The sequence below is a fragment of the Chrysoperla carnea genome, chromosome 2 (genome assembly GCF_905475395.1).
Source record: "Chrysoperla carnea chromosome 2, inChrCarn1.1, whole genome shotgun sequence".
Classification (NCBI taxonomy): Eukaryota; Metazoa; Arthropoda; class Insecta; order Neuroptera; family Chrysopidae; genus Chrysoperla; species Chrysoperla carnea.
The window spans coordinates 62,361,708-62,389,120 of record NC_058338.1 but is presented as its reverse complement, the minus strand read 5'-3'; the positions used below and the strand labels follow the sequence as shown (position 1 = coordinate 62,389,120).

The 27,413-nt window shown below is 28.3% G+C and overlaps 1 protein-coding gene across 1 annotated transcript in view; it reads right to left on the bottom strand.

Annotated features, from left to right (window-relative positions):
• LOC123292827 (furin-like protease 1) overlaps positions 1 to 27,413 on the bottom strand; it is a 730,290-nt gene that overhangs the window by 198,093 nt on the left and 504,784 nt on the right. The window lies entirely within an intron of this gene.

The following is a 27,413-nucleotide window of genomic DNA, read 5'->3' as shown; positions in this document are numbered from 1 at the left end:
ACAAAACTTACGTCTATTCTTATATTAATTTAAGCATAGGCAAAAAGTTACTATAGCAACAACGTCTGTAGGAATCCTTTGAATTAATTGAAAATTAAAAAAAAAAAAAAGCTTTAATTTTTTAATAAAATTAAAATATTTTATAAAAATTAAAACTTAAACTAAAAAAAAGTGAAAAAAAACATAACGTCTGCGATCGTTTCATTTACTCTATAGCTACCTCTCACCATGCTACTGAATTATTCAATTTCATACAATATTTCCATCAGTTATATTTAAAATTGTAATTATTATTATAATGAGAATATTTTAATCAATTCATTAATTTAAATTATTATATTTGTCATTTATATATATTATATTCTTCAATATATTATTTATTTTTTTAAATATTGCTGCAATTTTACTGATTAGCACTGATTAATTTTATAAATTCTATTGAAAATATTGATATTTCAAATATCTGTCTAATTGGTATAATCTGCGTTCTAGGAATTGATTATAAAATTATAATTTACACCTGGATTTCAAAATACAGTTTATTTATTACACATAGCTAAATACGAAAATAATACATTTCTAATATTATACGTTATAATTTTTAATTTTAATTTTTTATAATTTTTATTTTTTTTAATTTCCTAAAAAATATTGACTCATACTCTGATATACCCCTAGATAAGAAGTAATCACGAAATGTGGAAGATGGGGTAAATCTCATATGTTAACTAATCAATTATCAATTTTCAATAACAGAATGTAATATTTCCACCCCACATAATTTCAAAATAAATTTTACGATCATGTATTGTATTGTGAAATTATTGAAAAACAAGTGGAATTCACAAAATTTAAAAAACCCCCGACAAATACGTTTTATTTTTTGTAAACCTATTTTGGAAACTTGGCTATAAAATGTTCTCAATCAAGTCGGTTCGATCTTTTAAGGGCTACGATGTCACTGAGAAACACACTCAGATAAACACTTTAAACTTATAACACTCCTAATCAATAATTACTCTTTAATCAATATCAAAGTGATAGTCAAGGACATCGGATGAGATGAAAAGGATACTTAGAGAGTTATCATTTCAGGGACAAATTCGTTTGTGACTTATTGTTTTGAATTACCTAAATATTTTACCATTTCACTTTTCGAAATGAATTGAGCCATGTTTATTTGACAATTCATTTCCATATTAATTATTTATATGTTAAAATTATATGTCATGCCTATTTCCAAACTGAATCGATTTTGAAGATCATCGCCAAGTTTATAGTTTTTTTCCGGTACACAACTATAAGCTCGCAAATGAAACAGCTAAGAACACTCTCCGATAAATTACCTTTCGAATAAAACCAAAAAAATTTAAATCAGTTCACCCGTTTAGGGGCTACGATGCCACAGACAAGCAAACACACAGACACACACACATAGCGGTCAAACTTATAACACCCCTTTTTTTTAACTCGGGGGTTAAAAATGGTGGATACCAAGGCATACTTGGACAATGATTTTAAAGAAGCATAACTAGCTCTATTACTTTCGTCGCAAGCTATTTCATAAAAAAAGACATCATTATACATTTTTTGACAGTTTTATAAAACATTTTTTTTGTGGGCGTAAAAGCGGTCGCAAAAGTATGGTATGATGATTTTTTTGAATGAAAGTTCAAAAATGATTAGTTAAAAAAAATGCCATTATCAAATAAAATTGAGCCTGTAACAGAGTCTTTTCTTTTGGATCGATTACGCTACAACGACCAATATTTTCATCACCTTTGAAAGATTACGTAGGTAGGCCTATTAGGAGTCGCCATAATTGTCACAAAAGAATTAAAATTTCAATGCCCTCCAGTCTATAATTTTACATTCAATGTTTGAAAAGTGTCGCCTGTATATACATATATTCTGTATAAATTTCCTGCTTCATACATAAATGTAAGGTTACTCCATTATATGATAGATAGATATATTACATAAAGTGAACTTTTTAGATTTGTTCCGTTTCACATACAAAAATAATATTATTTTATATTTATAATGCATATAAAATTTTAAAAAGATAAAATGTTGAATTTTGTAATACAGAGTGTCCCGTGACTCAGTGGCCATAATTTGATTTTTTGCCTTTTGAAGTCGAAAGTCGCTTTGTCAAGTCGCATATTTCTTGCCAAGCTACCCTCTAAAAATAAATTAGTGAAATTTTCACTAATTCAGATAGTGAAAATTTTTTCACTGTAAAATTAGTGATTTTACTAGATTAATCAGTGAAACATTCACTATCTCAATTAGTGATTTCAATTTTCAATAATTCAATAGTAGTTTTCATCAGTTTCACAGGACACCCTGAATATGTATAGTAATAAATATCACGAGTTTGAGGGTACATGCGCTAAGCAATGCATCCAAATAAGAGGTATTATAGGTGTTATATGAAATTGAAACTCCCACTCTCCAAGCGTCTTACAACTATCTCAACGCATATGGAAGCTTCAACACATGTATATAATACCTCTCACTTAGAAGCATTACTTAACGCATGTATTCTGTCATACTCGTGATATTTATATGCCTAGATATAAATCGAACATTCTGTATACAGGCCGTTTTTGTACCATCTAGGCATACCAATATCATTAGTATGACAGAATACATGCGTTAAGGAATTCATCTAAGTGAGAGGTATTATATATATGTGTATATCAATTAATAATATTTGTATGCAACAAAACTACTACTCTCTCCATCACACACATCAGATCTGTCATATCGTATCTGTAGAGGCAATTACATGCTAAACACCTATGATTTAGATGCATGGCTTAACGCATGTATTCTGTCATACTAATGATATTGGTATGCCTAGATGGTACAAATACGGCCTATATACAGGACGTTCTGTTATTAACTGCAGATTGTTGGCCTACAGAATAAGCTCATAAAGACGAACAAAAAAGCTCTTTACCAAATTTCGATCTGAGGCCAGATTCGGGAGATGTACCTATGGGAAAATAGAAAGATTTATGAATTCACAAACCTATCAAATTCATTAAATTAGTAGGTGACACTTAGAGGAGACTATCATAAAACAATAATTGATTTAATTGGGCAGTGGATACTAAAAAAAATATTTGGTTGTTATTATTTATAAAGAAAACAAAAACATAAATCACCAATGGCCAGTTAGATGTGGGAGGTATCAAATTATATATTAATATAGGTACGGGGCAGGGTGGAATAAATTGTGTAATACAGAACACAAAATCTTAAACATTGTATCACTTTACAACTTCAACACACAACATACATACTTTGGTTTGTCTCGGTGTATGTGTATCTCAGCATATATTTATCAAAACGGACAATTGTCCGTCTTGCCAAATATATGCCTAACGTATGTGATATTCACACGATTAGTTGCGTACAACACTTAACTTACCAAGAAACGTAGTGTAGGTTTTAATGGGTTAGTTTTTATAATAACAAAAGTAGCCAAATAGAGTTTTTTTGTAATAATTTTGCATTTAGAGACGCCTTCCACTATGATAAAACACATTCTCTCTTTAAGTAGTGTTTTATTGGTTTCATTCAAAATGTTATTGTTGTTATGTTATTCGCTAAAGATATATTAATTTATTTTGTTAATTATCTCGCAAAGTAGGCCTCATATCCAAAAGTGGAAAATAACTTTTTCCTTCGTCTTTATGAGCTTATTCTCCAGGATAACGATCTGCAATCAATAACAGAACACCCTGTATAAATATATAAATGCTACTATCATTTTGTTTCAGATATCTAATATGTGAATAAGTATATATATTTTTCTAAGCAAACACAAATAGCTTTTAATACAAAATGAACTTAGCTTCTATTTTTGTTCAATGTAAAAAATGCATTTGTATGAGCTCTTTCTCCAGTTTGCCAAGAGAAATTTCACTGAACATTTGTTGGTGTGATAAGAAAATCTAAATCCTAACTAGTTCCGACTAATATTTTAAATATAAAAGTAGCTCTGTCTGTCTCATACGTTTTCACTCTGAAACCACTAATTTTGATGACTTCCGATTTAGAGAAAGAAAGAACCATAGGATAGAATAAGATAATTACTGGTGAAATTTTTTCGTGAAAATTTTCCTTAAAGGGGGGTGAAAGAGGGGGTTAAAGTTTGTGTTGAAAATCAATAATTTCTCAAGGCAGAATATGGCCTAGGCTTAATTTTATTTAATATTTATTTTAATATCTAAATCAAAAATAGGAAAAAAATAATTAAAACTACCCTTTTCAGTGCTATTCACGCTTGAATGATTTTTTGCCATTCGACGCATTATAAAGTCAAATTAACAAAAAACTTCCAAAAATTTTAAGATTTGTGGTAACGTGGCGGAATTGTGTACTTAGGGTAAAAATTGAAAACTTTCACGGAAAACCATCCCTACCCCCTCTTCGAAAATTGAATGATTGATTTCTTTTATTGGCTTCTTTATATCAGAGATTATTATTTTCCGTGGTCGTAGCCCGCCAGCCTTATTGTCCAAGAATGGAAATAATGTTGGTGTAAAGGGTTGGAAGTAAGAAAGCGGACTCAGCGGGGGCAAGTGAATTAAAGAATAGCATATGATGACCTTTTATAATGGTTTATAGAGGGGATCAGTGGGGAGAAGTTATGTTCTCTAAATGAATCAATGATTCTCTAAATGAATCAATGATTCACTAAATGAATCGTGTAGTCAATTAATTGAAATGAATTATTTTTCGATGTAACTACGTTTAAGGAAGTTAAATAAAGAAGGTGAATAGCCAGATGACATGTGAGAAAAATATATAAATACGTACAGACACCACACCTGTCAAAATTTCAGAGATTCAGAGAGTAAAACTTTCTCTGAAGAATTCTCTGTTTTATTATTTAGAGCCGATCTTATGAGAATAACATTCAAATTTCATATGTTTTACTAGATAGATAAATGGTCTCGAATGCCTAAACTTATTAAAAATTTGTTTTTGTTTTTTTTATCGAATATCATGTTTCAACCCGTCATGTTTATTCTGCTTTGTACACCGTTTGCCATGTCGTATGTCGTATATTCTGCATAATTATCATAAATATTTTCATTTAGTCAAATGTTTTATATTCGTGCATAATTAATTAATTAATTATAATATATGTAGGTAATATACATATAATATGTGCATACATAATGTATACTTACATCATATATACATAAATACATACATACATAATATGATTTACATATGGTACTGTAGAGATACAAGTGTCTGATATTATCTCACCAATCTATACGATATTAATTTATCAATCTATCAATTACAAGGTGATTTATTTGTACGATAAAATATTTTTTATAAAGCTTATACCAGGATATACCCGCGACTGGTAGGGTTGATTTTTTTGTGATTCTTGCAGTCTTTATTTTTTTGCAATACCGAAAGATATATACGTTTTACATGTATATTGCGCCTGACCTTTTAGCTGTTCTACTAAAGAGTTAAAAATATTGATATTCCAAAAATATATAGGTATTTTTATGTACCTATATATATCTCTTGTACGAAAATATATAGGTACTATCCCCGCCACACTTTGCTGTGAGACATTATGGTTGCGTGGAAATAGATGAAAAGTATCGAGTAAATTTTATGAAATTTGATAAAACCCCGGATTTGATAAAAGCGGCTGAACTAGTTTTCATGTAACAGTTTTTTAATGTATGCTCCGCCTTTTTTATTTGGTAGCAACTAATTAAAAATTAAAGTCGAATTAAAAATATTCGATAATTCATCTCCAATTTTATCCCAACTTCCATATCCTCCCTTGCGTCGGAATATCAGTTCTGTAATGTATACGTCATGCTCGTTATTTAATACCCCACCACTTGGGTACCTATATTTGAAAATATTCGATTGTTCGTGAATAGGAACATTTGTGGCCATGACAGGAAAGAAAAAATTAAGTAGTTATTTTATAAAACCGTAACAATTAGTAGTTACTTTTATACTGTATTTCCTTTGGAAATCAGTTAAAAAATTCAATTTTCTTCAATCTTAAATGGTTTCCCAATTTCTGACGGTTCGAACTTTACACATATTTTTAATTTTTAATATAATATTATTCAGATTTGATGTTATAAAACATCATTATATCCCTATATCCCTATGTATATTCTAAATGTGAAGTCAGGATGTTTGTTTGTTACGCTTTCATGCAAAAACTACCGAATGGATTTGAATGAAACTTTACAACAATATAGCTCATACATCAGAATAACACATGATCTATAATTTATAAAGATATATTTAAAAAAAAGATTAACAAATTAATTTAATCTGACATTTTACTGCCCCATCTATGATCATCATTTTCAACCATAAATTAAAGATTTTTGCAAATATTTAAAATAGTAAATGTAAAACAATTAAAGGCCATCTTTTCTGAATATTATTCAAGTTAAGATGCATGTCTGTAGGTGTATTATGCATTTTGATAAAATACATCCCCTTCAGGACCAAAAAAATTTGTTTTTGGATATATTTTAACAAAATCAATGAGCTATGACTATTTTACACTTAAAAAAAGGGGAAAACTGTGCATATATTTTAGGTATGTAAAACAATTCCTGTGAGTGTTATAAAAGGGGAATGAGAGAGAGAGATGGAAGCTACTAAGCGCTGTTTTTTTACTTCTAAGCCCAGTGAAGCGGGCGGGTATCAAGCTAGTATATTATATAAATAATATATCAGATTTCGAAAGTAAGCTCAGCTAGAATAAATTCAATTTATATTATGTATACAAATGTATCAAATATCTTCTACTTGACACTGTAATATCCCTATCTGTCTGTATATTATACAAACGAAGTTTTTAAAATCCATCCCCTTGCGTCAACATTTTGTATTATTTGAGTAGTATCTGACCAAATTTTAACACGCATTTGAATAATAAAACTTTCATTTTTATTTATCAATATTTTAAAATTTTAGCTTATTTATATTCAGAAAACAAAAAATTTATAGTTAGAAGCAATTACCATTCTGAAATTAAATTGAGTCAATAATATTAAATCTAACATCCAAACCTGTAATAAACTGATTGCGCTCTTATTTAAACGTTTTCATTAAGCTGTCGTTACTGTATGACATAATTTTCTTACCCATGTGTGTTCTTAAATCTTAAATGCACATGTTATATGACTCCTTATTATAATAGAAGAAAGTAAGTCTGTTGCCGGTGTTACTAAAACTCAACATATGCAATTGTAGCTCTAACTCAAGCCGAAGTTCCCTTTTATTTTACGATTACTTTAATTGATAGTTTAAATTGTAGTGGTTAAAATTTGTTAAGGTAAAACTTATGGTGGAATGTAATATTACATATCGTAATTATGTTTCAAAAAGTTACTTAGGAATTTCAGTTGGTCTGGCTAACTAAATCAGGGATTGTTATAATTTATGTCAAATGTGTATTATTTTTAAATACTTATTATTGGCAATTAAATACTTTGCTGTTATAAAATTACCCTTAAATTGTACGATACTGTTCATTAATATAGAATAACAAAGACCTACCTATTCTCCATCAATGAACAATAAGTTTACACGATATTGCTTTATCACAACATTTAAGACATTTATCCGAAATTCTATGTACATTGTACTATAGTCCCATGAGTTGATGAAAATTATATGGTGTTAATAGACTGAACAGTTTGGAAAGCTGATAAATTTTCCTTTTCGATTACTTAGCTTATACCATTGAGATTCTTTGGAGATATTTAGGAACCGTATCTAGACATTTTTAAAACATTAAATATAACGAAATTTTTAGAGAGTTTTCCGATTATGATATTATGTAAGCACTTCAGATAATAGTGAGCTTTAATTTGTGAAAATTCATTTTAATATATTTAAGTGTTGAAAAATAATTTTTACAGTAATTAATTTTAATTACTGAGTCCACTTGATTGTAAATGATATTGACACGTGTTTCAGTTTTAATCCCATTTTCAAAATATGTGACACATTTTTGTCACAAAATTTACAAAACTACTTTTTAAAAATTCATTTTGTTATTTAATTTTATTCAACTTAAATTTTTATAAGTCGGTAAAATGGGTAATACATTTTTGCGGATAATGTACAAGAAATGTTTGTGATTTCAAACTAAATAATAAAACTAAATTTTCAATTTTCGATATTTTAAAAATTATTCCAGCGTTCCTACTAGCATGCTCACTCATCCCCCCCCCCCCTAAAATATTCAGAATTCATTTAGACTTAGTCCAATTCCATATAGAAAAAATTTTTCCATCTGATATTTGATGCATAAGTTTCTAGCCTAGTAGGATTATTTTGGTTTTGATATACTTAACATATATTTGTCGAAACTTGTATTACAATAACTTAATCGAATTGAGAATAAATATTCATCCTTTGTTTGAAATGGATTAAAAAGAAGCCAAAGAGTCATTATAAATGACTTTAACTCGTTTAAGGTAGAAGTGCAGAGGTCTATAGTACATTTTATAAATATGAAATAACCTAAAATCTTTTCTAATAACAATTTTTTTACAAAGTAGTATAACTCTTATTATTTAAATTGTATACGTTCACATATTTCTTCATAAAAAACTTTGTTTCCAATTAATTTTAGCATACAAATGTTCCTATAAACTATATAAAGGTTTTCTTTTTAATATTTATCTTCAGTTTCTTTTATATGGTGATTCAAAAGTTAGAAAACATAATAAATTATTTAAAATTCGTCGAATCTCATCATCTTATTATTGGTATAACTATAAAGTGAAAGTTTGTTAGTTTGGTAATGTTTGTGAGTTAAAATAGGAAATTTTTGGAGCTAGTTTCCTAGATATATTTATGTAATTTTTATGAATTTAAGAACGAATTGCATAAACTCTTAAGCGAATTTAAATACCCAGTTCGCAAAACCTGGGGTTGGACATATGCCCATTCTGAATGAGTCGTTATGAAGGATGGGCGGATTTGTCCTATAGAAGACATTGAAAGATCAATTTCTGCTCCATCAAAACTTAGACTGGTAGCTTCTTTATTGAAACACATTACGGCTCATTGACTGATCGCATGCATGGGCTACACGACTGACCTAGTAAGGAGCCATTATCGACCATTCATATAAAAGTGTACACTTTCATCTTTTTCATCATTTAACATTATCGAGATAAGTGTGGAATTTACTACGAGCGAAAAAAAGTGTGTTGATATTGTGTAATTTTCAAAATTTTGTAATTTCTGACATTCTTATCGTTTTCTCTAAATAAAAATATTCCGTGGAAGAATTTCAAAATCACTCTGTACGTGCATAGTATTTTACTTTACATAAACATTGATTTTCAATTTTTCTATTCAAATATGTAATACATTAAACGATTTTTTTTAACAATGCGACCATATCCCTATCCTATATATTCAACATATATTATCTGTATATAAACTATACAGAGGGTAAGATGTAGTACCTGGAATAAAATAAAGGTATCATGAATAACTCCATAGTATCTTGGTAGATATTAACTGGATAGCATTTACATTAAAAGGAAGGTATTAGATCAGAGTGAAGGTAGGCTAAAAACTGATTAGTTTTATAGCGCAAATAAATTTAACTTTAAAATAGTGTGCTAGGAAATGTAAAAACTGGACAAATTGATAATTTAATAATGTTATGAATTCAAATATTTCAAAAAATTTGTAATAATTATAAGTGTGAGTGTGCAAATTATGAAAAATAGAAAATAAAAAATTTGTCACGAAAATCGGTATATGGGTATGAAAAAATATTCTAAGCAACTTTTTCAATAAAAACCATTTCTGACGCTAAGCAAAATATTAAGAATCGATCCTATTTGTCAATTTGTAGTAGGCTGAGTTTAAAGGATTTCGGTTAAGTATCTTAAAGTAAGAAAATATGAGTGTGTCACACGGTATTAAACAAGACTGTTAACGCAAAGTAACACGATCTTTCATTATTGAATAGACATAACATACAGTTTAAAAATTATAGAAATCCAACTTGTTTACTTAATTGTGATGGATAAAACTTTAAATAACGTACTTACAATATAACAAGTCATTTACAATTTACTTCGTGTATACAGTACCTACACAGTATCAATAAAATACTCTTACGGCTTTTAATTCGTGAATCATTAAATAATTACAATTACAGTTGGATACAACAATTTAGCAAGTTTAGAAGTTTAGTTATACATCGAGTTTTAGAAAGTTTTTATTGACTTAGTAGTTTAGGATTTAAATTATCGAAAAAAACACAAAGTTGAGTTTAGGAATAACAGTGCTATGTTCTGACACAATTTCCATTGTGACATTTTAATGTAATATACTTCAGACTACATAGAATCTTTTTCTGCATTAAAATACAGAAGTTATTTTCACGTACTGAATGCAAATGCAAAAAATCCTTACAAAAATACACGGAGAAAGTGCCTTCATTTTAAGGAAAACCGTTTTGGGATATATCTCCATAGCCGTGCACTTTAGACCAAAAATGGAAATAGTCTTTATTGCAGATATTTAAATTTCCTGTCTTTTTGTAAAATATTATTTTTTTGTATCACTAACCGTTTATGGGTTATACGACTATGACGATTTACTTATTGACTATTTGACCGATATCTCTTCCAATATCTGTTTAAACAATAAAATGCTAATAACTTCACTTTTAAATCTACAAATTTTCTAAAACTTTAACTTTAATTTTTTTTTTGCACTAATTAACAAGAGTTATTATTTTCTAAAAATAGGTTTATTATCACGTACTGAATGTAAATGCACAATATCCTTACAAATTTGGAGGGTGGGATGCCGCCATTTTGAGAAAAACCATTACGGCCTATAACCCCGTAACCGTGCACTTGAACCCAAAAATGGTAATAACCTTTATTGTAGATGGTTAATACTCCTATCTTTTTAGACAAATTGTATTTTTAATCATAAAAAAAAATTTCAAGTGGTTGTCGCTGCTTTTGCAGGTGAGAAGGCAAATTATTTACTGCTAATTATTTCACTAACATAAATAAATCGTTGAAAATAAGTAAATCGTCATAGTCGTATAAGTAATAAACGTTTAGTGATACCAAAAAAACATTTTTGGTCATAAATGCACGGTTTTTAGAGATATTGTCCAAAACGGTTTTCCTTAAAATGGAGACACTTCCCCCCGCCTATTTTTGCAAGGATTTTGTGCATTTACATTCAGTACGTGATACTGAACCTATTTAAATAATAAAATAGCTCCTGTAACTTAGTGCATTATGGGCAAGAGTAAAGAGCTTCTATAAAACCTGTATTAATAGTCTTCAATAATTATATAAATATAAATTTTGATTTTAGATAGGTACTACTTTTTACCCTATAGTAGGTACATATGTAAATATATTATACGTTATCGATAAGGACTAATAAAATGTATACAAACCGGTAATAAGTTTTAAAATAACGTTTATACAACGAACGCAGCGATATATTATTATGAATATGAGAGGGTGTATGTAAACATTTTTTTTTATTTTGTAGGTATATGCTAGGTAAAGTATACATACATTATTACTTCCTGATATATTATCTAAAATATGAAGGAAGTCCTGTTCTTATGAATATATGTTATACTTTGTCAACAAGAATGTATGTTGTCTCAATGGTGATTGATTAATTTTGATTAAATTAGTATTTAGAAGTATTATTGTGATTTTAAAATTTCACAGTTAAATTTCAGTTTAACCAATTTCAATCAATTCCTCGCTTAAAGACGTTGCTCTGTTACAATATTATAAAAAATTTTTGGATTATATGCACGATAAAAATTTGTGAGATTGTAGTGAAATGAGGAATAATTTTTTTATAATATTGTACTAGCGGAAACTTCACATTAACAGTACTGAGAATGTGAAGAGTTGTTTAGAATACTTCTACTATAGTTGTTTCTGTTACAACTACAGTATTCAACCAAAGATTTCTTGTCCACACAATTTTTGTCGTATTTCCGCCACTATAAATTATCGCCTAAAGTTGTGATTATTTTTAGTTTTTCATTGAAACTATGTGTTGAATAATTTACTATTTAATTCTAGTAGTTAGTAGCTAGTAGATATCAGTTTTTCAAAAAGATGATGACCTTTCTATTAAGCAAAAATTTCCTTTCTTCAAACTTATATTTTCACACGCTTCGCTCTTGCTGTGTGAGTAAAGTGTGTCAATTTTCATTGCAAAGTTAATACATTTACGACAACTTATTTTAACACTTATTGAGCATTTATTCATAACTTATTGCAAATTTCTGAATTTCTGAATATATTTTTTAACCACAGAACCAAAAAAGGTGTGCAGAAGTTCACCCGCTATGCGTGCCTGTCTGTTTGGGTGTCTGTGAGTCTGTCTGTAGCATCGCAGCACCTAAGCGGATGAACCGATTTGGATTTTTTTTTTTGTTTCTTTTGAAAGGTAATTTAATGGCTAGTGTCCTTAGATATGTTTCAAGTATGAGTTTAGAAAAGAAAAAAAAAAAGAAAAAGAAAAAGGTAATTTAATGGAGAGTGTTCTTAGATACCAGAAATTTGTTTAATTTTGTAAATTTCACTTGTAAAACACATAATTTCAATGCTGTTTTGGCAATTATTTATTTAATTTATAATAAATTTGTACTATTTATACTATTCCAGTAATTGAAGCAAATCCAGTAATCGAACACGCAATGGTTTTTATTGAATCTCCACTGTGTTTTTAATTTTAAAATTTTAGTAAAAGATAAATGTAATATTTCAATTTAGTACGTTTTATGCGAATTTGATGCTTGTACCCTTAAAGAGTTAATAATAATTTACAATAAAAATGGATGACGAATAATCCTTATTAAAATATAATTTTATATTTTACTCGTAATCCCGACTGCGTTAGTTAGAAATAAATAATAAAAGCATAAAATATAATTAAATTGAATTCAAAGTGAAAAGCATTTGAAATCAATCACACTCGAATTCATCAAAATTAATTAAAAACCAAAAACTACAAAGTGAAATCATCCACAAATGATAATCAATAAACATCACAACAAAATAGTAGATGATGGTAGAATACAATGCTTAAAAGGATTGTCGACAATATAATTTAGTGTACAAAAAAAAAAAAAAAAAAAAAAAAAATACAAAACAAAATCAGAATCAAAGCCAACTAATTACTGCTAAAAAGTTTTTTTTGTTGTTGTTGATTTTTCAATCAATGATGATCGTTCGTTTTGTGTTCCCTCAATTGTCGAATACATCAGCAACATCAACTTATTCGATCGTATTCATTAATTTAATTCAATTTTCTATTTCATTCTATTACATTCATATATTCATAGTATGTTCCTATATACAGGAGAGTGCATTTAAACAGGGTTTATTAAGTTTAGAGTTAATTAAACTCGCCAGCACTCGCGTTGTGCGCATTTGGATCACGCTAGGTTTAAAACATAAATAACTTTTGCAAATGGTACATGTCGTTTAAGCGTTTTCTTTCTTCATATAATTATCTATGCATTTTTTAATTGTTTTAACCAATCTAAAGTTTTTTTTAAATATTTTTTCAAGCCATTCAGAAATTTTAGTCTCTTTTTTCACAAGACGCATAAAATTGTAATATAAAAATGATTTACTTCGCATATTTTCGGGTCTGTTCGTGTACTTACAGTAATTTCAATGTTTATTATTATATCCGCTAAGAGCTGTTTACGAATTTATTTTTATACATACTCAAATGTTAATATTTTTTTGATTAAAATATTTGTGATAATAATTAATAATTATAAATTAACTTTAATAATAAGTTTAATAAATGTCGATAAATAAGTATGCTTTGTTACAATATCTGACCAAGTTATTTTAAATTCATTTGAACTAATAAGAGATGATGAATCTATTATTTCTAATTGACTATGGAATTAAAAAATTCATTTTTATAAAATCATGTATGCATTTTGATGAGGCTGCGATTTACAAGTTTAAAGAATATTTAACACGCTAAAGATTAGAATGTGCGACATGTCACTCCACTGTGCGTGCTGACTGGTTAAGCGACAATATTATCAGGTCCTCCAATACTCAAAATATACTACTAAATTCATTTCAAAACTTTAGGAATTATGTATTTTTTTAGTTTTTTTTAAAGTTTATATCACGTCAAATGTTATCCAAGGGAGAAAAGTTACTGGAATAATTTTGATTTATTTTTAAAAACCTGTTTGTGAGGCAATTAAAGCGATTATATATTTTATATATCCTAACAGAAGCATTCAATATTCATGGAGCACTTTTTATGTTTTCAAAATTGTTAAAAATATCTCTATGCATCTGTAGTCTCTTCAAAAAAATATTTTCATCACACACGTGAGCTTAACAATCAAAGCTTACAAATTCTCTCGAAATCAAGCCACAATTGAATTTTTTAACGTATAGTTTACTACGTTTTTCGAAATGATACACAATCGTGTCTGAACGAACATTATCACATTCGATTTATTAGAACATCCTGTATATAAATAATAATAAATAGTAGAATAGAATGAAATAAATAAATGAAAGATCATGTGTATGATTTTTTATTGTATATTGAAAGCACGTATTCATTACTCTTCTCGAACATTGATTGGAATATACTGTAATCATGTATTTATGTTATTTTTTTATATAGTTATTGATATATAGAAAGTACCTAATACCCATCTATCTATAATGATGAACAATAAATAAGTACCTACGTATTTACCTCCCTACCTTATTATGTACATGTAGTTAGTTGATTCTAATTTTTATTTATATTAAATGATATTTGTATGCAGAGTGAACCGTAAGTACCACACGCTTTTGTTGAATCAGGTAGAATAAAATTTTAAGACGAAAAAGATCTTCTTCCATTTTTTTATCCGATGCAGGGATAATTAGCTATTAAGTAAAACAGGCAGCCAATCAGAAGCATTTTAACTAAAAATTAAAACCCCTCGACTCTGACTGACATTGACAAATTAATGATTTTTGACAGATTAAAAATAAATCAAAATTAATTATCCAACACTTAATAATTTTTTGTTGTTGTTAATAACAATAATAATTATTTAAAAATTTATTATTATTTTTTAATCTATGAAAAATTATTCAGTAGCTAGTCTCAGTCAGATTTGAGTGGTTTTAATTTTTAGTTACAATGCATATGATTGGCAGCTTTTTTTAATAAATAGCTAACTACCAGAGCATCGGATCAAAAAATGGAAGAGGACTCTTCATCTTAAAATTTTATTTTCTACCTTCTTAAAGCGTGTGGAACTTACAGGACACCCTATATGTGTGATAGCCAACTAGCTTAATCAGTCGTTCAATTAACAGCTTCAATTTACTAGCGATCCCGTTCAACTAGCGGCTTGAACGATATTTAGTCATTCAATCAAACAGCTACTTGTAATGATTGTTGCGGTTTTCAAAGACAATTCTTACAATGGTATCTTTGGATAAATATTAATGCTAATTGAAAACCTAAAATATATAATTGTTTGTCGATAATATGAATTTTTGTCGAGATATTTCAAGAATTTTTTGTACATATTTCGTATAGGATTCAGTATCAGAGGGCAACAAAACAAGCTAAATTTAAGAGCATAAAAAATCTTAAATTATAAATAACTAACTAACCTAAAAGTAAATTGCAGCCCTCTCCTTTCTCTTAAAAAGTTTCTGTATTGAAGCCAGCTGTTAAACTATTTGTCAAGGTATTTGTTTATAACTGGTTAATATTGAAACTAAATAAACTTTATATTATTTTTAAAAATTTTACTTACTTATTATTATTAACTTATGTTACTAACTTATCAGAATTGTTCATGAAAAACTTAGTTTTTATAGTAAAAAAAGGGGGAAAACAGCTTTCTAATTTCATTCCATATCCCGGATGTGATCCCATTTCCATCGAATGAACTTTGGTTATAAAATTTTAGGGAATAAGAAGCTCTGTTTACATGTATTAGGTACATGATGTATTACATGTATCAGATACCAAAAGTTTTATTCATTTATGAAATGAACGCAATAGTTTTATTTATATGTTTTCGAAAACTTACAAACATGTGAAAAAAATCAAATCGAACTTGTTTTCATAGTATAATATTAAAACTATACCAACTTTATTAAACTTATAAAGTTACCGTAAATTTTTTGAATTCTTTGCAACTAGAAAAAAATTGGTGTTGATGTAGTCCTTAGGTAGTTGAGCAAAACTAAAATAAAACGATATTGAGAGAACTGCGGTTTTTAAGTTTTAAGATTGGCAAATTTTAATTGGTTCGTGTTGATGCAGTACTTAGGTAGTTTAGCAAGACTAAAATAAAACGATATTGAGAGAACTGAGGTTTTTAAGTTTTGGTCCTGGCAAATTTTAATTCGTTCGACAGCTTATAATTGAAGAATATCTACATTCCTCCATATTCGAATAAGAAAATAATTGACTCTCCAAAACGATCGACTTTCGTATGATACTTAACGAAAAATTTAAATTCGAACAATTCATAAACAATTTTTATATCGTCAAACAATGTTTATATATTTAGGGTCCAAATTACTGAACAGCTCCATCCACAAAAATTTTTGATTTGTTGCAAATAAGTGCAATAAATTTACGGTGGCTTTACATTTATAACACTTTTACATTTTTTAAAAACATTTGTAACGTACGGTTAAAAATATCATGTTTTAAAAGCATTATAATAACAAATAATATTACTTTACTTACATTCTTATATCAATAACAAGTGTTGATGGTAAAACTTAAGATAAAAGAACATTTTGGTACATACCTGAAACAAAAAACAAGGCAATTGTTATTGAAATTTTTGAGATTAGAAATAATCGTTTCTAAAATTACAAGCATAAAAATTTATAGGTTTGGGAAAATAGATTGTTTGCTAGTTCTTTTCACATCGAAGATATGTATTTATATCATTTACATGTTACATAACGACAATTTAACGAAAACATATTAACGACAAATTTACGCGTAGAAAACTACATCTTTGAAATTTTTCGTGTTAAACTAATTTGAGTCGCATGTGTTAGAAATACCTTAATATAATTAAAATAAAAATAAAAGTATATTACGAGCAAATAGATTTCCAGACCAGAAAGTTAGAAGTTTAGAAATCAAACTTTCTGTCCTAGGGTTTCAAAGTGCTTAATTAATTTAAAAAACATTCCTTTAATTTTGGTTGGTTGACTTAGATTCCCGTATTAAATGAAAAACAAGTGAAATTTACAAGATTTAAAAAACCCCCGACAAATTTCTCGAGTACGGAACCATAAACTCGCACTTGAAACATATCTAAGAACAGTCCCCTTGAAATTACCCTTTTCGTTAAAGTCTTTCGTCTTTTCGTTTTGGGGTTCGCAAAGTACAAAATGTTGAATTTGTTCAAATTAAATTTTGTTTTTGGTATTATCTGGTTTAAGCAAAATAGTATTCTTGTGATTTTTTTTCTAGACGCTTAGTTTTCGAAATAAAAATTTTTGGAAAACTAAAAATGCAATATTCGATCTTAAGAAAAGTGTGTTATTTTATCAATCACTGAGGGAATTCGCTTAGCTAACGCAGCTTCCGCCCAACACATTTTTAAAATTTAATTCTTGCACATACGTATTTAAAAAAAATGTAAAGATAGAACATTATTTATATTTGTTTTGATGACACTTAATTCTAAAATGACAAAAGATTTATATTAAAAAAATGTTCTAACGGAATGTATTAAGCATAATTAAAGAAAAAAAAAAACATAAAATGTATAGTAGGATCACTAAAAGGACATAATGAATATAAAAATAAAGGTTAATATTATAAAAAAAAGTAAGGATAAATTTTATCCATGAATGTACTTCGATTACCATAGAAAATGAAGCAAACAAAAAATTTCGACCGAAAACATGCAAGGTCGAGTATTTTTCATGATGTCTTTGAAGAAAATATTATTTTTAAGAATTCTTATTATGAATGTAGAGGGTAAATACTTTCGTTTTAAACCCAGTGAATTATGTAAAATAGATGGAGGCTAAAAAAAATACAGATTTCCGGGAAAATTTTAATTTAAAATAAATGCACAATATGTTACATTGGCCGTGAGACACCAGGGTTTGTTTTAAATGACGAATGCATACTTGAAACTTCGTGAGTGGCTTCCTTTTGATGAGTATGATGACGTCATATTTGAGTTATCGTTTTGAAAAAACGGAGCAGGGAATTTGTCAGACCCTATGACCACTCGATAACATTAACAATTATTAAATAATTCAGCGAGATTGAACCATGTATGTATTCGAAAATAAAAATACTTAAGTACGGCATATTCGATGTTCAAAACCTAACTCAAACATGACGTCATCATGCTCATTTGAAAACGCAGCCTTTTCGAAGAAAGTTTAGTAGACTCGTGTAAAGGAAGCCACTTACGACGTTTCAAGTATGTATTTATCATAAAAAAACCCGTGGTGTCCCACGGTCTCACTCATCATGAACATGACTCATCATACTGGGGAAAATTAATGTTTTTGTAATATTATTAAGTCAGTATCCCAGTACAAACCAATTTTGAAATTTATTTGGGCAAATATGTATATAAAAAGATTATATAGATTCTAAGAATATTTCTATATTTTTCTATTTCAAACTTTGGTATATTTTATTCAAATCCACTAATTTAATTTTTGTTCGGGAAATTTAAGCAAATTGATAGAATAAGATTTCGGAAGCGCTGTTTTAAATAATTTTCTAAGCATTAAACTACGCGCTCAACTCTTTAAATTATACAAATTCTCCTAGGTACCAAATATTACCCATAATCATTCAAAAGAAAGGTAAAACAAGTCTTATACTTTTAGCTTCAATCAAGGCTCGCGGTCAATCAATAGAGGCTTTTTTTTTATAATATTGTCTCATGTTTTTTACCAATCAGAGTACATACGTAATACAAGATAATATTATGTGAAAGATTTTGTCGCACAGAGTTATTATTTTTCTAGTGGATACATTAAAAAATATAATATATTAAATTATAACATACATTAAAATGAGACGAAAATATAATAACTGAGACGACTTTTTAGTTATATAAAGATGAACCCTTAGTTGGGGGAAGGAATATGAGACAATGAAAGTGTATGAATACAGTCGGGTATGCTGTTGTACCTTGACTTCAGTTTCTTTAAATATATTACAATCTATGAAACAGCTGAAAGATTTTACTTCCTTATGATGAAGAAAAAGTTTACTTATCCGAGGGCAAATAACCTAGATAATGGTTTTCCAAGTGAATACCATTTTTATTCAAGTATTGCGATTAAGTAACGTTTTACCTACATTACTGTTTAGGTAAAATTAGGTTGCCGACGATAGTTTAGGTTAAAATTAGGTTGTCACCATCAAAGAATTATTATCAGATGCAACATCATGTACCTTAAATAATAACGTATTGTACCATTGATCAATGAATGTTTTATGTCAGCATACATAAGTTGTTTTGTAGAAGTGGAAAAAAAGTTGTCTTAATCACTCCAATCAATAAAGAAAATCGGTAGAAGCGATAGAACTAGCTGTCTATAAGAGAAACTTTGAGAATTGTCAATGTTTTAATCAAAAACTGAATTTCGGAGAGAGCGCCTTAAGATATAATGGGAGTGAGTCGAGGTACGTTAGGATGTTTGATCCGAGAATCCGAATCCGAGTTTTCCGATTGTTATATTAACCCGCCAGCACTCCCGTTATGAGCATTTCGCTTTCGCTTGATTTTAAACATTAATAACTTATATTTTTCAAATGGTACACGTAATTAAAACTTTTTCTATCTTCATATAATTTGATCTATTTTCGAAATATGAATTTTTCAGATTTTTTAAACCAATCTATAAGTCTTAAAAATTTTTTTTTAAGCCCTTCAGAAATTCTGGTCATTTGTTCATTATGCGCATAAAGGTGTAACATAAAAAGTATTATCTTCGCTTATTTTCGGGCCTGTTCGTATAAGTCCATAGGTTGAATGTTTCTTTTCTGCCCGACAGCAGCACGTGATTTGTAAAAATAACAATTTTTCATTATTTTATGTTTTTTTTTTAAAATTCAAGTGATAGTAATTAATAATTATTAATTAATTTTCATAAAAAGTTTCATAAAGGCCGATAACGTTGATGTAGGGAGGTCTTTTTTTAATTTATTTGTGCTATAATAATACATAACCTATAAATACTCATATTTATTTTCTATATAAAATATTTGGCGCATGTGCAGAACGTGCGGCTAATCGCTCATCCTCGCCTAAAGAATACCTCGCCTAAAGAACTATTGACGCGAGTGCTGGCGGGTTAAAAAAAAAAGAAAGTCTGAAACACATACCAATGTAATTTTTGATCTATGGCACAACAATCACCCCTTAGAGTACATACATACAGTACATACATGAAAGTGAAAATCTTTTGTTCATTTATTTTATTTAATAAAAAGGACTCGGAAAATCACCTTAATAAATGACTGTTCTCAACACAGTAATAAATGAAAACACAAATAAACGGTTTATATAATGAAATCATAGGCTTGTGTTTTATCTCATGGTGAATGTTCACAATTTTTTTTATTGTAAGGTTAGAAAATTTCTGGTAAAAATCTTTATTCAACAACTGTGTATTTTTCATTTGTACCGTTATAAATTTGATTACAACTTTTTATACTGTTTATTTTACCTTTTTTATTATTTCTACTTATATAATAATATTTTAATTGCGACTTGGAAATCTATTTGCAACTGGTTTAACTTTTGAGAAAGTTGTGATAAAATTTTTTATATGAGGGTAAACGTAAAAGTGAAAATGAGATGTCACGATAGAATGTGAGATTCTGGATAAAAATGAATTAATTCGTTGATTGGCGTGAAACTTTATAATTTTTTTAAGGCTCCTCTTAAATATTCATTGGTGAAAAAAAAAATTTATAAAGAAAAGCGTTTTCCAGATAAGAATGGTTAAAGTTACAATTGAATTTCAATCACTGCGATTATACCCCTTACTCTATCGATAAGAAATTTGGATATGTTATAGGTACTCATATTCTACCTGCCCTGATTACTTTATATTATTATTACTTTATTTTTCGAAAATCGTTTTAATTTTTACAATTTTCATTGTTCACATCCAGGTATAGTGGAATCAGAAAAAGTTCCTGTATGTGAACAATGAAAATTGGGGAAATTATCAGGATTTTCGAAACCAGAGCAGATACCTATAACATATCCAAATTTCAAATAGTTAGAGTAAAGGGCATAATTACAGTGCTTGAAATTCAATTGTAACTTTAACCATTCTTATCTGGAAAACCACTTTTCTTTATAAACATTTTTTTTTCAACCAACGAATGTTTAAGAGGAGTCTTGACAAAATTATAAAGTTTCACGCCAATCAAATAATTATTTAACGCCATTGAAAAATGTGTATAAAACCGTCTTAATTCAATTAAATAGAATTTGTCTACAATTACCAAAATACTCATAACATAGATTGTATACACTGACTATAATAGAAATACACGCACACCAACATACTAATATACCGAACATTATAGTTTTAATTACCAACCATAAATAAGAATGAGCCTTGTTATTTTTATTATTGTTCCTCCACTGATTATTAACATTCATTTATTTCCAACATAAACAAAAGAAAACTACACAATTATAAAAAATAATTGAATCTTCTTCCTTTTCCTCTAAGTGGCAGATAGGGAGAAAATATTGTTAGGGTAAAATGAATGGAGGTAATTTTGGGTATAATGTTAATGCCTACCTTTAGATAGTAGATATTACCGGTTATATTTACCGAAGAGATTCATGTTGTTCAAGATTTGCATTTATGGGTATGAAAATTCTTTTGTTACAGGGTGTTTATTCAAGAAATTTTACTACATAATTTACCTTTTTCTGCCTGGGACTTTTGTCTGTTTTACAAAAACTAACGGCATTTAGTTTCACGTTTATGAACTCTATTATCCATACACCTTTGAAAGAGAAAAATTCCAAACATATATTTAACCGTTTCATTCATTAATTCAAAATTTCAAATAATTGTTTTACCAAATAACTTTTGTTTTTATTTTCGCACATAATATTGTAAAATTAACTACAATAAAATTTTATATACAGCGTATCTTGAAAAATTTGTACAACAATCTGCTTTTCCAAAACATTCTACGAATTTAATCTTCTCCTCCGGTTTAAAAGATGGTTGGACATAAGATTCTGTAACGGTATTGTTTAAAGCAAATTATACTCTAAGGCAAATGCATAATTGGAAACCAAGGTTACTTCTATGAAAACTTGAATCAATGAAATCAGTTGAATAATTTACACCACTGAAATATAAAGAGACAGGAACGCTCTATGGCCTGCTGGCAGCGAGGATACAAAGGAAGAAAATGACGGGTATACATCTTTTTCTCTAAAGTTGGGTCTAGAAGCTTGAAATTTTTTTCAAACGTTGCTTAAGCTACGTAAGTGTGCACAAAAAAAGGATTGTCGGAAATTTATCCCTTAAGGAGTTAAAATGAGTTTTGGAAGTTTGTATGAAACTTGAAAATGGTTTGAGATAAAAGTTTATTTTACTTTTTTCATGAAAATGCATTCAGAGGGTCAAATAGGGGATGAAAGTTTATATGAATCTCTGTAATTTTCGTGGGGAAAAGGGGATGACAGTTTGTTTTAAAAATTATTTCATCTATAGAAATTTACATTATCAGCGAGTATCATGGACAAAAGGGAGAATAATGGAAGGTAAGGAATGTGAAGCCTATAACGAGATAGTCTTTGTTTGAGAAAGTAGAAATTGCCCAGCAAAGCGAGCGGATATCTGCTAGTTTTTGTTATAAAATTGGTGGTAGTTTGATGGACAACATTAGTTATAATACCTATTTAGAGTGTAACACACAGCTATCACAATGAATTACTGTATGTTTAGTGTTTGTTAATTATAAACGACATTTCTAAACATTATTTTTTTAGTTTTTTTCATTTGATATTTACATAAATTTAATTTTTTTTGTTATTTTACGTATTAAACGTGATCGTACATGACTCTAATTTTTTTTAAACACAATGCTTCTGCAGAAACATTAAACTTTTAATTAGATTATATGAATATTAGTTATCTCTCGCAGTTTCGTAGTTACGTAGTATTTTATTTGCACATCCTGTGAGTGAAAAGCAAGGCTCTTGGTTTATTATAGTGTAGTTACAGTGCACATATAAGTGTACAGTACTCACATATAGAGTAGTTACTAGATTTCTCTTAATATTGGAGAGGATAAAATTTTAAGGAGATATGCAAGGATTGAATAATACTAGGGATTACAATAGCACTTAATAAATACATTTTTTGATTAACAATGTTTCCCAAAATCACAAAAAGTTCCTAGGTCATCGGGCTCTTTATTATTATATGATGAATCATATCGGTTATCATTTTCCATTGAATATCAAAAAATCTATAGAGGTTGATAAAAAATTATCTAAAATATTTAGACAATTTTGGTATAAAAACAAAATTTTAATTCCCGATATGAAAACAGAATTTTAATTTAATTATTAAAATTCGAATATCATTTGATGAACAGAGACGACTATAGTTAAAGTATTGATGATTGAAGAGCGATATCTATATTATCAAATTTATAAGCATCATTTTCACACAATATATTATATATTTTTGTTCTTGCGTGGTATTGTAAAGCCAAAAATAACTCATTAAATGACTAAAAAGCATGTATTTGATTTATATGTATGTACCGTGCAAAAAACAAAATTTTTTTTACAATACTGTAGGTTTACAATCACTATAATCAAAATTAAACTCATACAAAATATCTTATTTCAAGATATTAGCTTCATTTTATGTCATTTGTGTTAAAATATGATTTTGAGCCTTAGTATGCCGTATCTGTCCCGAATGAAGCAAAAATTGTGAAATTGTCAGCATTCGAAGTTTGAGTCCCTAGTTACCTATTCTTCATTGAAGCCAGTCACGGTACTCTTATAGCAAAAATCATATTTAAACACAAAAGGCATAACTTATAGCTTTACAATGAACCTACTATCGATGGATATAATTTTTCAATTATTATTTTATTTAGTTCCAAACCTGTCCGTTCGATTATTTCCGATTGATTGAATTGAAATTTTGCATTCATACGTTAATTGGACGACGATACATCCCTTCTACTATATTTGATATACATACGTGTGAAATATTTGATATTTCACACGAAAATTTATTTTCAACTTTTAGCACAATAAAAGCTTATACCTAAAAATTATTATTTTCTAAATTTTATTATGGGTTTAATTTTTATTTGAAGTTCTTATATATACTCTGTTAGTAAAATACCCATAATATAAGACTTTGTCATACACGAAATTGCAGAATCGTAGCAAATTTCGAGATTTTCTTATTTAACAAAGTAGAAATCAATATCTAATTATGTAACCATTTTCGATATAGTAGAGTATCATTAAAAGCAGACTAGTAAGCAATATGGTCATATACATATCTGAAATTCATATAAGTTAAAATATGTACTGGGTGAGTCAAAAGAAACGCAACAAATACGGTTTTCTCTTAGCAATATCTCACAGCCTTTGTTTATTTAAATATGCCTACTTTGCAATGGCCATTGAAATTGAAGCTTGCTTGCGCGGTTTTTTAGTATCAGAACTTGTTTCACTGTTTTATGCCTTTGTGATCTAAGCTCTAGGAGTTTTCTATATTTAACATATTTAAAAAATGAGTCTTTTCAACATTGATTTTAAATACAGTTAGCTCTTGTTTCCATTAAAATAAATTTTTAACCTCCAAACTTAAAAAAAAGTTGCTATTAGTTTGACCACTATGTGTGTGTGCCTGTCTCTCTGCATCGTAGCGCTTGTTTAGGGTTCCGTATAAGAAACAACTAAAATAAAGGCGATGATCTTCAAAATCAGTTCCGCTAGGAGGATTTAAGAAATAAGGTAATTTAATAGAGAGTGTTCTTAGACATCGGGGGTTTTTCTAATTTTGTAAATTTCACTTGTTTCTTTTTAATTACGTAAATTTTTTAAGATCTGCTGTATACAAACTATACCCATCCTTTTAGTATAATAAATAGTTTTGAATCAATTGAACTGAATAATAATATTACTGATTGTATCATCATCACAACTTTCAAAATAATTATCACCTGAATTGCATTCAATGATAATATATTCGATATGAATATATCTTCACTGTTATTATTCAGTTGAATTGCAATTTAATACGATATCAAGTTTTGTATAATTAATCATTAGCATAAGTAATATGAATAAGTTTATGTATAAAATCAATCAGTTGCACTAGTCACTTTTATTTTTAGCTGATTGCGGGGCTTAGGCATTTTTCAAAAACTTAGAAGAGAAAAATGGAAAATTCATAATCTATTCACACTAATAGAGGTTATATAGAAGCTAGTTACTCTTGCCCATAATGCACTAAATTACAGGAGTTATTTTATTATTTAAATAGGTTCAGTATCACGTACTAGGCGGGTAAAACTGGTAATAACTTTAATATTAGATAATTAAATTACCTACCTTTTTTGTATATTAATTCAAAGGTTTTGAGAGTATTTACGACTATAATGTATTCAGCGGTTAAATCTCATGCAATCGGTGCACAATTAAAACGAGAAAAGCATCTTTAATCAAACACAATAAACTGATAATTAAAAAGAAATAATCATCATATCAGTAGTAATGACAGATACAAAGATACAAAAAGTAATTGTAATACAAGTACGTAGTAGGTACTATTATTTTTCTATAAATATCATTTTAAAAGAAAATTTTATATCTTAAAGACATTTCTTTTTTTTTCGTATATTTTTATTTTACTACATCACAGTAATAGATAGCAATAGTAACAATGTTGAAAAAAAGGAATATCATATCTTGTGCATTATACATACATACCCAGGGTGTTTCGGAATTACATAGCCAAATGAAACAAAATACTTTCTATAATAAAATTAATAATTAAACAAAAAATTTAGTTAATTGTTGAAATACCATGTATAGACAGTGCCTTACGCCTTATTTACGCCCTCACGGGTAAACAGTGCTGTTTACGAAAAAATGTTTCAAACAAAAGTTGTTAATTTTTTATAAGAAACATTTTTTACTTTTAAACTTTTGTTTTATCTCTAACGGTTTACAAGATTGATCACACAGACCCTAGTCCTAATTGACCTATGTTGCTCATTTACGAACTCGACCTCACTTTTTACGTCCTGAGTGCGCTGTAAATTTTAGTTTGATATCTCTTTTCGTTTTTGGGTTATCGTGTTGACAGACAGATGGATGGACGGACGGATGGACAACCGAAAATGGACTAAGATGATTCTATGAACACCTATACCAAAATTTTTTTCGTAGCATCAATATTTTTAAGCGTTACAAACTTGGGACTAAACTTAACATACTATGTATATTTCATACATACTTGGTATAAAAAGTAAAAAACCCGACTGCCTTAAATAAATTCTGAAGAGAAAGTAACAAGTCCAGTAGTTAACAAAACGACTTTTCGGGGTCCATTATTGGGAAGATTTGAATCGCAGTACTGGACTTGTTTCTTTCTTGTCGTTTTTTTTTTTTTTTTTTTTTTTAATTATTTATTTTAGACTTTTGTGTCCCATCACTAAAAAATACCCTCTTATTATACTATATTAACATTTTAATTACAATATATTATTCCGGATTAAATTCGAAGACAAAAATTCACCATTTTGTTTTGTTTATTCAAACATATCTATCTAAGAACAGTTGGGTTTTTGAGTCAAATATAATGGTACCTTAAATGTTGAAATCCATTGATCCATTCGGAATATACGAAGTAAAAAAAATTTACAAACAAATATACATACAAGATACGCGCGAAAAACATAAACACTCCTTGCAAGTCGGGTAAATATATGACCGAAAATTATTTGTTACCGCGAAACTAAAAGGTTAAAGATTTTTCTATACCTATATGTTAATCAAGTAACCGTGATATAAGGAGTTTAAAAATAATAATTGAATCAATTAGTAATAAGCATTGATTGAGTTAGTTAATCATCACTTCTACTAAAACTTCCAGTAAGTTTGCTATGAACATACAATATTTTATAATAATGAGAGACTTTACAAATTTATTTACAGTTATGCAGGAGAGAAATATATATATTTCTAGAAATCGTGCTTCTGGTAGAAGAAAGCGGAATAGCAAAACTATTGAATCCATTGAAAGACG